The sequence below is a fragment of the Neophocaena asiaeorientalis genome, unplaced genomic scaffold, assembly GCF_003031525.2.
Source record: "Neophocaena asiaeorientalis asiaeorientalis breed wild unplaced genomic scaffold, Neophocaena_asiaeorientalis_V1.1 scaffold18, whole genome shotgun sequence".
In the NCBI taxonomy this organism is placed as follows: Eukaryota; Metazoa; Chordata; class Mammalia; order Artiodactyla; family Phocoenidae; genus Neophocaena; species Neophocaena asiaeorientalis.
Genome location: NW_020172444.1, coordinates 1,015,275 through 1,030,599, shown reverse-complemented (window position 1 = coordinate 1,030,599; position 15,325 = coordinate 1,015,275). Strand labels below are relative to the sequence as shown.

Below are 15,325 nucleotides of genomic sequence, written 5' to 3'. Positions count from 1 at the left end.
CGAGGGGCGCGGGCCGCGCAAGGTGAGGGTCCGCTCGCCCCGCCGCCGGCGCAGGGGCTGCCGCGCCCGGGACCCGGCGAGAGTGGGCGAGGGCGGGTGTGAGCGCGCGGGACGCTCAGCCGCAGCCCGGGCTGCAAAGTCTTTAAAAAGTTTCTCTCGCCGTGGAACCGAGTGTCAGATCTGAACAGCCAATCTCCGGCAGACGTGACGTCAGGCAGTAAATCCTAATTGGGGAAAGCGTGAGATGAGCCCGAGAACACGCCGCCACCCTCCACATCCACATCGATTGTTCCTATGGGTCGGCAAGGCAGAGGTCCCCGCTCCTCGATCCCGTCTCCCGGGAAAGGACAAAGGACTCGGCAAAGTCACTGAACAGTCCTTTCCTTCTAGAAGCCCCACAGGACTCATTTGATACTGTCTGGAAGGCATTTCCAGTCATTTTCTTATCCGTGTTTGCTCGGATACTTGCTGCGGGTATTGGATTAAAATACTAGATCGGGCCCCAGAAAGGACTGCTCGGGGTGCGCGAAGTGTCCATCGAAAGTGTTTAGATGGTTCCCTTTGGGATTGTAAACTCCGCGTGACTGTTTCTGAGTGTGCAGCTTCTGGTACCCTACTCCTCTTGGCATGTACCAGGGTGGGCAGCAGGGGGCGCCCGCGTAGACTGGGAAAACCGCAACAGGAATCGACCCCGCAGGCAGCCCTGCTCCTGGTGAAAAGGCCTCTATGACAGGAATACAGGCCTCTATGACAGGACTTAAGATCCATGACAACGCCAAGCCATTATCAGTCTCTTTTTAAAGTCAGATCAGTTCCCTGGACCCCTATCCGAAAGGAAAGGATCACTCACTGGAGATGACACAAAATCACATTAAGGGAGATGCAGAATGTCCCAGGGGACAGAGTCCCTGGGGTCAGGGTGCTTTTGGGTGGAAACCATGAAATAGTAACATATTTACTTCTAGCATTTGAATTTAAAACGGTGTCTCCAGCAGCATTCACGCTTTTATTACATGAATGCAATAGAAAACCCCGCATTGGCTAGTGGACAGTTGGTAGCAGGTGACAATGGTTTAAGAAGAATTAATAGAAAATGATTTAAAGTTGAAGAAACTTAATCCCTTAATCTATTTTTTCTGTACATTGGAGAAAGACCTCCAATATTTGATTTGGCAGGAGAGGGTCTCAGTCCATCTGCCTGACCACCAGTTTCATGTGAGAACACACTCTGAGAGCCAGGCACAGAATAAACAGCATTTGACCAGAGGGAGAGACCTCAGTTCAGTCCTAACACTGCTGCTAAGTAGCTGAAAGACCACAGGCCGTTCACCTCTCCTCTCTGAACCTTGACTTCCTCCTCTATAATCCAACAGAGAAGTTGGATTAAAAATTCCTCCCAGCCCTAAGAGTCTGTGGCTCTAAGAACATCCCTGTGGACAAGATGAGTGAGGTCACTCAAGGTCAGTCTCTGAGCCAGGCCAAAAGGAACCAGCTGAGAAGACTGAGGAAGGCAGGTGGGTGAAGAAACTGCCTCCCAGCCTGGGATTCTGTAGAAAGGACAGAGCACAAGCTAATAAATATTCACCAAGTGCTACTCTGAGGCAAGCAGAGAGGCTGACCCTTTGCAGAAACAAAGTATCACAGGCACAACCTTTTTGTTCTGGAGAAACTTCCTATCTGGTTAGAGAGAAAAAATGTAAATAAACAAAAGCTTTTTAAAAAGATAAATAAAGCAACAGTTTGAGATAATAACCGAACTCTCCCAAGGCAGTATCTGATTTGTGAGAGGCCAATGTCACTGTACAACCCACAATTCTTTGTCATCTCATGGAAAATTCACAACATGTAGGGAAAACATTTCCTACCCGCAGCTCAAATCAGTGTACAGAGATTTTCTCTCTCAGGTAGGGATTATGAGCAACAGTTGAAGTGGATGGGGGCAGGGGGTGTCTACAAGCAATAACTCCATGCTGAAGAGCCTAGGCTGGAAAGAAGACCTGTCAGACAGGTGAAAGCTCAGGAAATAGTGATGGACAGCATGACAAAAGGACCAGACTGCAGTCTATGGTGGTGGGTGAGCTCTTCTTGTTAGGCACTGCAGGACTCACATGGACGGCATACATCAAAGCCTGTTTCGGTCAATGAGAGGCAGCTGCCCGCAGAGGGCAGAGCCTGGACAGGGATCCAGAGGGCTGGGCTGGAGCAGTGTGGCTGCTTCACTTCCCACGGGAACTTGAGCAAGTCATTTCACCTGAGAGCCTGTTTCCAGAGGGCCTGGAGATCAACCCAAGGTCCTCACATCTGGGGACAGCAATGAGCTCAACCACGCTCTATGACTCTGCAGAAAAAAAATGTTTAAAAAGATACAACGCAATCTTTCTTTCTCTTCACCCACAGCAAGGCAGAGGTGGGTATCTCACCCCAGTCTTCAACCTGATTACGACCTGCCTTATGACAGATTTGGATATGTTACAATCAGATAATCTCTGAAATGTAACCACAGGAAGAATCTCTAGTGTAAATGTTAATCTCATCCGTGAATGATCCATATACATTTGTATGCATGTGTGTTTATATACAACCATTAATGTGGTAATATACACATAAGCAAGCAGCCCCACTCTAGTTGAGAAACTCCAGCAAAGTCATAGCTTTTCCACATTAGTCTCTTGCTATCTACATAACTAGTAAGATAATCCTTGAAAAATGTGTTGTGCAACCTATGTACTATCATATGAGATGGTCACTCATCTAAAACACTGAACTCGCTATTAATCTGAAAATGAAAGCCCAGTTTCTGTCAGGCATGGGGACCAGCCTTTGCCAAGTTTAGACCCTGTTTAATGCCAAGACCCCTAGGTTTCAAGGTCCATTTATATTGGCAGTACACAACTTCCTGGTTCAAGACACAAGTCTTTAAAGATCTCATAAAACTTCTTGGACTTCAGATGGTTTTTACAAAACAATACTCAGATGAGCTAAGTGTAAATGAATCAGAAAAAAGGATTATATTTCCCATAAAAACTCATGGGTTTGAGGATTAGGGGAAGAAAGGAAGGCTGGCAAATGCCAAACTTTTTAAAGCACTTTGAAACCATTAGTCAAATTCTAAATGCAGCCAGTATCCCTCATCCTTACATTTTATGAGTTTTGTAATTGAAAATCTTTTCCCACATTTAAGATCAGCTACAAATCAACTTTTGTGGCTGCCTACGATCAGAATCCCTTCCACCCATCTTTTCTTCCAGCCAAGGATTTCATGAAGCCCCTCTTAGTTCTAATTTCATCAAGAAATTCTTAGAAAGAGAGGGAAGAAGAGACAGAGAGAAATAGGAATTCAGTGAGTTGTAGACAAAAGGAAGAGAAAGGAGAGTAAAAGCAAGAGAGAGAGGGAGATTGAGGAATGGAAAAGAAAGGGACGGGAAAACAGGAGAGAAAGTGTGAAGACAAAAAGAGAGGGGATGCAGTGGAAGGAGGGACAAAAAGAGGTGGGTGGAGGGAAGCTAGGAAGAGGATGGATTGGAGAAGTGCAAAATGAAGGAGAAATCAATGAATGAGAAGAGGAGGAAACAGGTAGGAGGAGGGGAAAAGGAAACATAGGGAGAGAAGAATTATACCCGGCATCCACGGGCTAATCTCCTCAGGCTGCTCACCAGGATCCTGGCAGCCATTTCTGAACCTCGGTGGGTTCTCACCTGAACATTAGCTTGTCCAGGTTTGGGCTAGAATTAAACCTGTGACCTTGGAAGGTGCTAGCATGGTGTCTGGCTGGCTGCCCTACACCACATGCGAAGCGGGAGGCACAGGACGTCCCGTGTTCTCTCACACAAGCTGGTGGCCAAAGACCGCAGCTTCAGCTCGAGATGCCTGCAAGTAGGTACTACATTTACTCTTGTGGTCCTCTCCCTTGTTCTTTCGACCATTTCATCGAAAGAGCAGAGATGAAGGAGATTAGAAATGTGTGAGTTCCTCCACGTTTAACTCAGCTTCCATGAAAAATCACACGGAGCTTTACCAATGAAGAAGTAAAGCTGATACTCTGGTTTCTCTTCAGATCGTATAAATCTTTCGCCTTTTACTAAAGATTTCCGTGGAGAGGAACAATTCTGAGTTTTTACCCAATTTTTTGAGGTCTTGCGTTTGCAAGGCCAATTTAAAAAAAGAAAAAAAAAAAAAAGAAGCTGAGACTCAACCCATGGAGGTATCAGTGTTTCTGCCAAGATGTATCAGCAAGATGGAGACAGAGCTGATGCGCAGAGAAAGATGAGGTGCCCCTGGAACTGAGCAACAAGTGGAACCAAGGTTTACACCAGTGCTTTCCTTCCCTTTAAAGCTTCAGGTCTGAAATCCAAGCATCCTTAGTTGTCACTCAACAGATGTTTGTTGACCCTAGGGCCCCCAGCTAGCCTACGTAAACCCATACAGCAAAATCAAAACAAACTTCCATTTCAGGTTGAGAAGTTTAAATAATGCCTGGCTGGATTGCAATCCAAAGTTGCCCCGGGCCAGCGAGTGCCTTTGTGCTGACCCTGAGTGCCTGGCCATGGCAATACAGACCCTGTCCACGTGGAGTCTAATGAGGTAAACAGACCTGGAACAAGTAATTACATGTGTGGTGAGTATTGAAAAAAGGACTGTGGGAAATGAAACCCATAAAAGGAAAAGTGTCAGGGTTATGGACTAGCTTTCTACAAATTTTGAAGAGCCCATCCACAAAAAGAAACTCACCAAAAGTAAAGTTTTATGTACACTAAATTTCCCTTTCTGATTATTTTGGTCCTTTCTTACTTACCTTGAGTATAATCAAGGATACGTATCACACAGTGGCAGCTGCCAATGAAACGCCTCTCTGTCTTCAGGGAACAAAAATCTGTTCATTAATTTACTTTCATTGAGGCTTTTCATACCCATTTAATCAAATTTTTGAATATTAAACATGAAACTACATAATAATTAAGTAGCTATCAATACAATTTTATTTATACTTTTCATTCACTTCCTCCAAACTTCACTGGGTCATTGGCTGGTCAACATTCAAGAGGGCACAAAGGAAATGTGTTCTTTGTCTCAAAGGGTCTGCATCTTGGAAAATACTTGGATGTACACTGAACTGAGATACCCTTCAACTCTATGAAATACATGCCTTTTGATCACAAAACAGCCTCCAGTGAAATGCAGTTCACTTTGGTGTCTCAGTTATAAACACTCTGACCTTCCATTCAGTCAGTGGACATTTACCTAGTTTCCCTGCTTAAATTTAAGTTCAAAGATGCCCAGACACCTGCAAGGTTGGTTGAGTGCTTGGTAGGCAAGCAGAGTAACGCTCTCTTCCCTCAAATGCAGGTACTGACAAGTCATGATCCAATTTGAAGAGGAACCTTCTGCTTTGTGTCAGCCCCTATGCTTCCCGGGTTGTGGAGTTGAGGGAATTGCTTCTTTGTGTAAATTTCAGGACACTAGTCATTGTTATTTCTCTCGTCTACATTAGAATTTTCACCCAATGGCACAAGTATGTGACGCTGCCTGCGTTTAACCCTTGATTCTAATTATTTTTTTCCAAAAATCTTCTCTCTGCCTCCCATAAAATTGATTAAAATATCATACAGTGAATAAAGCAGCCTAGAAAAAAGAAGAAAATGAGGGAAGTTACTGTACCACCTCTACATATCAATTCCTAGACAGCCTGTCTGGTCTTCTAAGACCCAAGGCCCTTCAAAGATTGCTTCCTTCTCACTCTTTTAACCTCATCTTGGGCTACTCTCCCAAATGAACCTCTGTTCCAGCTACATTTATCTACCCATTTTTCTTCTTTCTCTTTGAAAGAAAAAAAAAAAAAGGCTGGCCAGCCACTAATCTGCAAAAAAAGGACACCCATATTCCTGCCTCTAGTCTCACCTTACATCATTCTCCTGACATACCATCATCTCTTCACCTAAGTCCTACTCCTCCTTCAAAATAGAATTCAAGATCCTTTACTTCCATGAAGCTCTTTGGACCACCCTAAACCTCAGTTTACTCTCTCTTCCTAAGTCTTGTAGCATTTCTCATCCATCTCTGGCATTAAGCACAGAATACATGCTTGGTAGTAGACACAGAATACTTTTGCAGCTGAAGACTTTTTTTCTTCTTGGTCTTACTAAGATAAACCAGAACTAAGGCAAGTCATGGTTAATAATAGTTGAGGTTTGGTTACAATGACAACGGATGACAAAGTGACTTGTCTTTAGCTCTTTGAAGGCAGGGTTCTGCTGAACAATGGGGTTTGCCCAAATTTCCCCCCAAACCTAAATTAAGTTGAATCAAGCAGTGGCTCTCTGTAGGAAAAAAAAAAAAAGTTTTCTCCCTCTGAACTGACAGTTTGAAAAGTTCTGTAGAAAGAATTTTGTCATATTTCTGTCTGAAAACTGTTACATTCCCAGTAATACCATTAAAGTAGTGAAGGCTTTTATAGCATCTCTTTTTTGTTGCCCTCTCAACTTACCCTGTTATGGGAGGCCAGGACATACTGAGAATGGATCTAGTAAAAATCCACATAATATGGATGAACTGAGCAATATACAGAAGTAAGTCACACCACCAAAGAAACACTAGCTCCACCAGGAGAGGCCTGGCTTTCTAAACAGTGAGGGGAGATCAGTAAAACCAGCCCAGTCTCTGTTGATTCCTCCAGGTTTCCTGGTTTTAAAGCCCAAGCTACTGCTGAGAGGGATCAGGTTACATTTGCCAGCTGCTCCAGAACTTTCCACTTAACCCTTTTCAATCCACAACCTGGATGTTACACTTCCATTTCACTTCGAAAAGCATCTTCCATCTTTATATTTCCCCCCATGTTTTCTTCCCAACATACAAGTACCCGGCCAACCCTCAATGCCACCCCACCCCCATGAAGCTACCTGACTTCCAGGCCTCCACCTCATCACTAGAGGCCTGTGTTGAGGGCAGACACCTTGTGTATCATGTTCCCAGTGCCTAACACAGTTTGCAAATCATAGTAAATGTTTGTTGTAAGTAAATGCATGGTGTTTGTTGAGTGAATGACTATCCTTTTGGACACCTAACTGCTATGAGCAGTCCACGACAAAAAACCTCCAAATATCTTTCCTTCTTTTTTTTTTGGCTGTGTTGGGTCTTCATTGCTGTGCACGGGCTTTCTCTAGGTGTGACGAGCGGGGGCTACTCTTTGTTGCGGTGTGCGGGCTTCTCATTGGGTGGCTCCTCTTATTGTGAAGCACAGGCTCTAGGCACGTGGGCTTCAGCGGTTACAGCACGGAGGCTCAGTAGTTGCAGCACGTGGGCCCTAGAGAGCTCAGGCTTCAGTAGTTGAGGCACATGGGCTCAGTAGTTGTGGTGCACGGGCTCCAGAGCACATAGGCTCAGTGGTTGTGGCTTTCAGGTTCTAGAGAGCAGGCTCAGTAGTTGTGGCGCACGGGCCTAATTGCTCCACTGCATGTGGGATATTCCCAGACCAGGGCTGGAACCCGTGTCCCCTGCATTGGCAGGTAGATTCTTAACCACTGCGCCACCAGGGAAGTCCCTATCTTGTCTTCATCATAAGCAAAAAACGTTGCCCAAGATCCCTAAGTTGTCAGGGGTCTGGAGACTGATTCATTCATTCATTCACAGATTCATTTATTCATTCACTAGCCATTTTTGAGAGCCAATTGTTTTCTTTTTTTTTTTTTTACCACGCCACACAGCTTGCAGTATCTTAGTTCCCTGACCAGGGATGGAACCTGCGCCCTCGGCAGTGAAAGCACAGAGTCCTAACCACTGGACCACCAGGGAATTCCCCCAATTGTTTTCTAATTAACTAAGAATGGAGAATGGGTTTTAGAAATTTTTGCTTAGGGATCTAATAGGCCTGAATAGATGCAAGGATTCTCTCTGAAAGCTGGGGAAGTTTTCTTTAGAAGGCATGGGATAAAGAGATGGATAAATGGAATCTCTTCCCACAGTCCTCTTGTAGCTAATTGCTAGAAAAATCATTGACGGAAAATCTATGAGCACGTAGAACAGCATCTGTAGGATGTAAGGACATGATCCTGGATATTTTCTTGCCGGGAAGGAGTAGAATATATGGTTAAGAGCACAAACTTTGGTGTCAAACAACCTGGGCTCAGTTCTTAGCTCTGCTCCTGAGTTTGCGAGTAAACTTGTGTGCCTCGGCCTATGTTCTGGATGAATCTGGGAAGAAGCTGACTGGGCATTAAGGAACTAAGTTCTTGAATCCCCCTCAAACAAGCACTTTTATGAGGGAATGTTCTTGGGTTACTCAGTTCTGCCCTGGGAACCGCTTAGATAATCTCAGCCTTAGATCTGTCAAGGCTGCTTTTTTTTTTTTAATCACTGTATGGTTCAGCACACAGAATAATTTCTTAGTGATCATGAACGGTTTCCTGATAGCCTGCTCAGCCTCTACACACTTACTGCCCTAACTCTTCCAGGAGCCATTTCTGGGAACATGGAGCTTCCTCCAGGGGTTTTAGAGTCAAAGACACCAACAACTGATGAGTGTTCTGTGAGATTAAGAGCAGAGCTGGGAGAGGAGACCTTAATTTTACAAAGGGAGATGGTGGGAGGAAGGGAAGGGAAGAGAATCATTCATGTTCATTTGCTGAGCACTCATAAAGACCCATAAATGGCACAGGGGGTTTCTGCACCTGCCATCACTGAAGGGGGCCACGCGATAGACATTTACCTTTGTAACCAAAAAATGGCATTCCATGATTTAATAAACCATGCACCTCTTGAAGCTTCTTATCTGTGAAATGGGAATAATACCTAACACAAGGTTTAGCAAGCTTTTCTGAAAAGGGACAGACAGTACGTATTTTCAACTTTACACACCACACTGTCTCTGTTACAACTACTCACTTTTGCCATTGTAGCATGAAAGTTGCCTAGACAATACAGAAATGAATGGGCAGATTTAGTCCGCAGGCCATAGCTTGCCGACATCTGGTCTAATCCCCTGGGCTAATATGTAGGGTGTTAAGAGGATTAAATAAGCTAATCCAAGCAACATATTCTTGTACAGCATGCAGTAGATCAGCACTCAATAACTATTTGCTATTATCATTGCTCCGATTTTAGACTCTCCCGTGTGTGTGCACTACCGTTGCTCACCCTAGTGAATGAGGTAGTCCTCAGGTCTCCCTGGGAGATGTTCCTAGCCCTCCCCATCTTGGGCATATGGAGGGTGTCACAGATTGGGTTCTCTGGGAAGGACCCTGAGATGGAGTTTAGTGTATAGGATGTTTATTTTAGGACTGTCCTTGGGAGTAATCCTGTAGAAAGAAGGAGAAGGAAGAAGGACTGGGCAGAAGGAGAAGTCGAGTTTGCCCAACAGCAGACTGAGCCGAACCCACGAGGATCTCTGAAGCTAAAATGGCCATTCAAGTTGTCCCGCACTGGGTCAGAGTGGCTGGGCCTTGGTGCCCCACCTGGAGCAGTCACTGGATGTGGGGTGCCCTGGGAAGGGGGGCAGCTCTGCAACGCACGCACTCCTGGAGGGGCTGACAGGGGGGCACTGTCTGCTGACAGCATGCCCAGCAACTGGGGTGACAGGGGCGGGAGGGGAAGACGTGACCCATTCTGACCATGAATGGTGCACAGAAATAACACGTGGCATTTGCAAACCAAGCATTTAATTGTTGCTGCAAGACCCTCCAGAGCTCCTTCCCTCTGGTAACCAGCAATTTCAAGATGGTGGCTGCTCCATCAGCCCGGGTCCCAGAGGGACAACAGGGAAGAGAGTTTCCTATCAATTGTACTGGAAACCTAATGTGAGCAAGACTGAAATCTGAGTTCTTTAAAGCCACTGAGATTTTTAAGTTGTTTGTTGCTGCAGTATTGTTAGCTTTCTATTATGAGTCCTCAGCTGCTGCACTGGATGTATTTGAAGGTTTTGAAGTGAAGACACACCTGATAATCTTACAAAATCAGGGAACTGGTTTGACACCACCATCCTCATTGCCAGCATCATCATAGCTAACACCAGCATTTACATGAATTTTCTAATTTCATGCTCATAACAACCTATGTGTAACACAGCTATTATTACCCTCATTTTAGAGATTAGGAAACTTACGCTTATAGACGTTTATTAATTTGCATGAGGCCAGGGGTCTGCAAACTATAACCGGCAGGCCAGATCCAGCTCACTGCCTGTTTTTGTAAATAAAGTTTTATTGGAACACAGCCATGCCCATTCATTACACAGTATGTAATTATGGCTGCTTTCATGATACTGTGGCAGAGTTGAGTAGTTGCATATGGCCTGCAAAGCTGAAAATACTTACCATCTGGCCCTTTTCAGAAAACGTTTGCCCACTCTCCCTCTCTCCCCGCACTCTACACAAGGCCTGGTTCCAAACTCCAGAGATGCAGCTCATAATTCAGATATAAGTAAATACTAGGTAGGCTTGGAGCCTGCAGGGGTATTATAAAACTTTCCCATTTCCATTATCCTAACTGTACATTTTTTAATTTAAAATTTTCATGACATTTATTTCCAGCATTATGACAGACTCCCTATCACGAAAATCCTCCCCTAAAAAAAAAACCTGTAAAATTCTGAATAAAATGAATGGCTGACTCGGCAAAAAATTAAGGTAAATACTCAGGGGCTAAAAATGAAGTAGAAGCCAGAAGCCAGATTTAGCATGGTAAATGCTCACTCAAGCAGGTAGTGGACCCCTAATGGCATTTGCCACTGTTGGGGGGGCGGGACATGACAAGGCAGGAGAGTGTCAGCACAGAGACTTTGGAATGAGTCCCTGAAGGCCCAAATTTCCAGTGAAAGAATGGACTGGAAAATATTTGCCCTGCAAAAGGAGACATCAAAAAAATTCTGTGTCTCAGCTCTGATTTGGGTTGCAAGGGAAGAAAAGGTAGCCACCTGCCAACCAGAAGAAATAACCATACCCCAGACTTGAAGCCTGGGGTTCAAATTCACTCTACTTGCCTATTCTGAAACTATTTTAAACCAAAGAAACTAATTTAAAATAGTCCTAGATTTTTAGCTCCCTAGGCACTTGGGCAAAGTAAACACAAATAAAGGGAATATTCTCTCAAGTTGCCTCCTAAAATTCTCACAGATAATGCCCCAACAAAAATGAGCTCACAGTGAAAAATCACAAGACCACTCACTGAGCAAGACATCATGGGACAGAGCAGAAACATCAAATAGCAGAATCAGACACACAATTTCTTTAGCAGAGTTATCCCATGTAGCAGGACTTGACAAGTTTTTTCTCTAAAGGCCCAGGTAGTATATATTTTAGGCTTTGCCAGCTATGCAGTCAGTATCAAAAAGATTCAACTTTACCATTCTACAGTGAAAGCAGACACAAGCAGTATGTAAATTAATGGGCTTAGCTGTGTTCCAATAAACCTTTTTTACAAAAATAAGGAGTGTGTTGGACTTCCCTGGTGGTCAAGTGATTAAGAATCCACCTTCCGACACAGGGGATGTGGGTTCGATCCCTGGTCGGGGAACTAAGATCCCACATGCCGCAGGGCAACTAAGTCCGCGCACCACAACTAGAGAGAAGCCCGCGCACCGCAAGGAAGAGCCCACGTGCCACAACTAAGACCCGATGCAGCCAAATTAATTAATTAATTAAATACAAAATTTTTTGTGTGCTAGATTTGGCTGGCAGGCCATAGTTTGTAAAGTAAGTATGTTTTCAATATTTAAAGAATTCAGTATATGAACAAGGAATGAAATACTATCATTAATATCCAGGCAGATTCTTAACTTCTGCAAGTAAAAGGTATAGTTGAAATCTTAGGATTCAACATATGAGTTAACTAGCAGATTAGAACAACTGAAAAGCATAATTAGCAAGTTGAAAGTTGGATATGACAAAACTACTTAGAATATAGTACAAAGAGATAGAGGAGGAAAATATGAAAGAGAAGTTAGTAGACATGAAGTTTGAGTGAGGAGTTCTAACATTCATCTAATCAGAGTTCCAGAAGGAGTGAGTAGAAAGAATGGGAGAAACATAATAGTCAAGAATTTTCATAGATACTAATATTTAGGAACTACAAAATATTCCAAACAATACTTACACCCAAACTCATCCTGGTGAAATTGCAGAACACGTAAGACAAATTGAATGGCTTAAAAACTGTCCCCCTCCACACCAAAAGACAGCTTACCTGCTTTATATCTGATTTCTTATGAACAACAGCAGATATCAAAATACTGTAAGATGATGTCTTCAAAGTGCTGGAAGGACATAATTGTCGATCTATAATCGTATATCCAACAAAATTTAAATAATGAGGATGAAATAGAGATGTTTTATACAAACAAAAGCTAAGATAATTTATTATCAACAGATCCTCTTTAGATTTAAAATACAGAAGAAATAAAGGAACTTCTTAAAAATATATACTATAGGAAGAAGGAAAAGCACCACAGAAGAGAGATTTGAGATTTAAGAAGGATGGTAACCAGATGAGCAAAGAAAGTGCATTTATCACGTGGATAAATCTAAATAAACATCAACACTAATACATCTAATTTGTGAAGTAAAAAAAAATTGGGGGAGAGGGCACATAGAGGTAATATTCTGTCTCTTAAAATAGTAGGTACAAAAAAATAGGTACATAAGTATTCATGAGTGTGTGTGTGTGTGTGTGTGTGTGTGTGCTTTTTTTCTTTTCTATATATGATAGGTTTTGCAAAACATTTTTAATAGAAGTAAAATACTGGGTAACAATAGCCTATAAGCTGAAAGAGTTAAAGCCCTCTAAGTTTTAGGAAGACACTTCCCATTGCCATAATTAAAAACTCTAACCATTAAAAATTTAGAAAGATAATCTATAAATTTCAAACTACTAGAGGAGCAAAAAAAGTGAAATAAGTAAAGAAGTTTACAGGACAAATAGAAAGCATGAAAAAGATAGTAAAAATAAATTGAAATATATCAATGATCACAAAAAATAATGAATTAAACTTGCCAGTTAAAAGTTCATTTTTTTGAAATCCAGCTTTATTCTTCTTATAAGAAACACTTAAAACATAAGCACACCAAATGTTTGAGGGTAAGATAACCCAAAAAGCTCTATAAGGCAGATTAATTTTTCCAGCAAACAAAAATACATTCTATTTGCTTTCTGGAGTAGCCTTTCAATCCACATACAAAGTGATGTGTTATAATAAAGCAAAAAGAAAAGCTGAATATGAAGAGAGAAATGAGAGATGACCTGGGTTCAAAATTAATATCCTCTGACAAACCTAAAAACATGGAAAAATAGTTCCCCTTTTGCTATACCTGTGGAATTCAAGCAAGCATGGGTAGAAACTTGGGGCTTAATAGTGAGCCAAAAATAAATACAATTTATCATTATTGCAATTTTGGTCAAATTTCTTGACTTAAAAATGGAGTTTACAAAATAATCAGATAACATTTCAAAATAACTTGCATTTTGAGACAAAGGATGGTGAAATCACTTTTCATTGTATTAATGAGACATTCATTTAAACATAAGGATTCTAGGGGAAAATATATCAGAAATCATTTTGAAGTACGAGTGGATTTGAAGAGTCAGGGACAAAAAATTATGTATAAAGGTGGATGATTGCTGCATTAAAATAGAGAAAGATTAGAAAGAACCTAAATAAATAACACAGGAATGGATAAAGTGTAACGCATGTGTAGAATGAAATGTTTTTATAGATATTTTAGTGACATGAGGAAATACCTATGATATAATTAGTAAACAAAATAATATATGAAACTGTAAATACAAAATGATCACAAACATTTAAATGTAGTAAAATGTGTCTAGAAACAGGATTAGGAAGAAAAACAAAAGAATAGTAAGAAAAAGGGAAATGAATAATTTGTATTTTCTACTTTGTATTCTATTTTCCAAGTTTTTGCAATGAGAACTTTTATAATCAGATAGTAGCATAATTTTATATTATATCTTTAATATTTTGTTAGTTTATATATATTATGGCCCAGAATCTCTGTGAATGAAATAGTACGGGGAAAGTGAATTCTGGAAAGAGACAACGGGGCAAGCCTTTAAGAGAACGTCTTAAGAGACAGGAACGGTGCTGTATTTCTAATTAGTGTGTAACTCGATATAAAGCAGCTTCCTGACATTTTTTTTTCTTAAATTCCATATATATGTGTTAGCATACGGTATTTGTCTTTCTCTTTCTGACTTACTTCACTCTGTATGACAGACTCTAGGTCTATCCACCTCATTATAAATAGCTCAATTTCGTTTCTTTTTATGGCTGAGTAATATTCCATTGTATACATGTGCCACATCTCCTTCATCCATTCATCTGATGATAGACACTTAGGTTGTCATGAAGAACCTAGGGGTAAGACAGGAATAAAGACATAGACCTACTAGAGAATGGACTTGAGGATATGGGGAGGGGAAGGGTAAGCTGTGACAAAGCGCGAGAGAGGCATGGACATATATACACCACCAAACTTAAGGTACATAGCTCGTGGGAAGCAGATGCATAGCACAGGGAGATCAGCTCGGTGCTTTGTGACCACCTGGAGGGGTGGGATAGGAGGGTGGGAGGGAGGGAGACGCAAGAGGGAAGAGATATGGGAACATATGTATAACTGATTCACTTTGTTATAAAGCAGAAACTAACACACCATTGTAAAGCAATTATACTCCAATAAAGATGTAAAAAAAAAAAAGCATTTTCCTCTCTTAAAAGTTTCAAGAATGTGCAACAAAGCCACTCCCAGCGGTTGCTACGGCTACGAGGTAAAGCTGACTGGGCCGGCGTTCACTTTCCCCCAGATGAGGCAGGAGAAAGAAGGTCGGGCTCGGCGAGTGCGACAAATGCCCCCTTTGGGCCTCTGCCTTGTCTCCTTTCCCATCGGTCCCTCTTTCCTCGCCGCCCCCTTTGCCACCTCTCCTCTCTACGTCTTAGCCTCCAGTGCAGTCAGCATCATCAGACCCAGCTCTTCCTGCCCGCCCGCATCCTCCACCCTCCAGCCACCACCTCCCTTTTTGCTGGGCTTCCATAGGGTGCTGCACTCTTCCAGCACCTCCAACACCGCAAGCTGTGGGAGGCGGGCGTCTTTTCCCACTGTACCCTTGATGCCCAGGACCTGCCCATGGTGGGTGACCAATAAATATTTGTTGACTGAATGAATGAATGAACGAACGGGGCCCATTCTCAGTCTTTACTGGGGGTTCCTCTTCATCTACTCATCCTTAAGTACAGTCATTCTTCAAGATTCCATGCTCAATTGCTTTTTCTTTTCCTTCTTTATGTTTCCCCTGGACGATCTCTCCTCCTTTTGTTTTAGCTAACATGCAT

The 15,325-nt window shown here is 42.4% G+C and overlaps 1 non-coding gene across 1 annotated transcript; it reads left to right on the top strand.

The window, feature by feature from the left end:
• Window positions 1-4,034: 4,034 nt before the first annotated feature.
• On the top strand, window positions 4,035-4,150 carry LOC112391151 (U5 spliceosomal RNA). Its single transcript, XR_003001419.1, has one exon. It is a non-coding gene; the product is annotated as a U5 spliceosomal RNA (small nuclear RNA).
• Window positions 4,151-15,325: the final 11,175 nt, after the last annotated feature.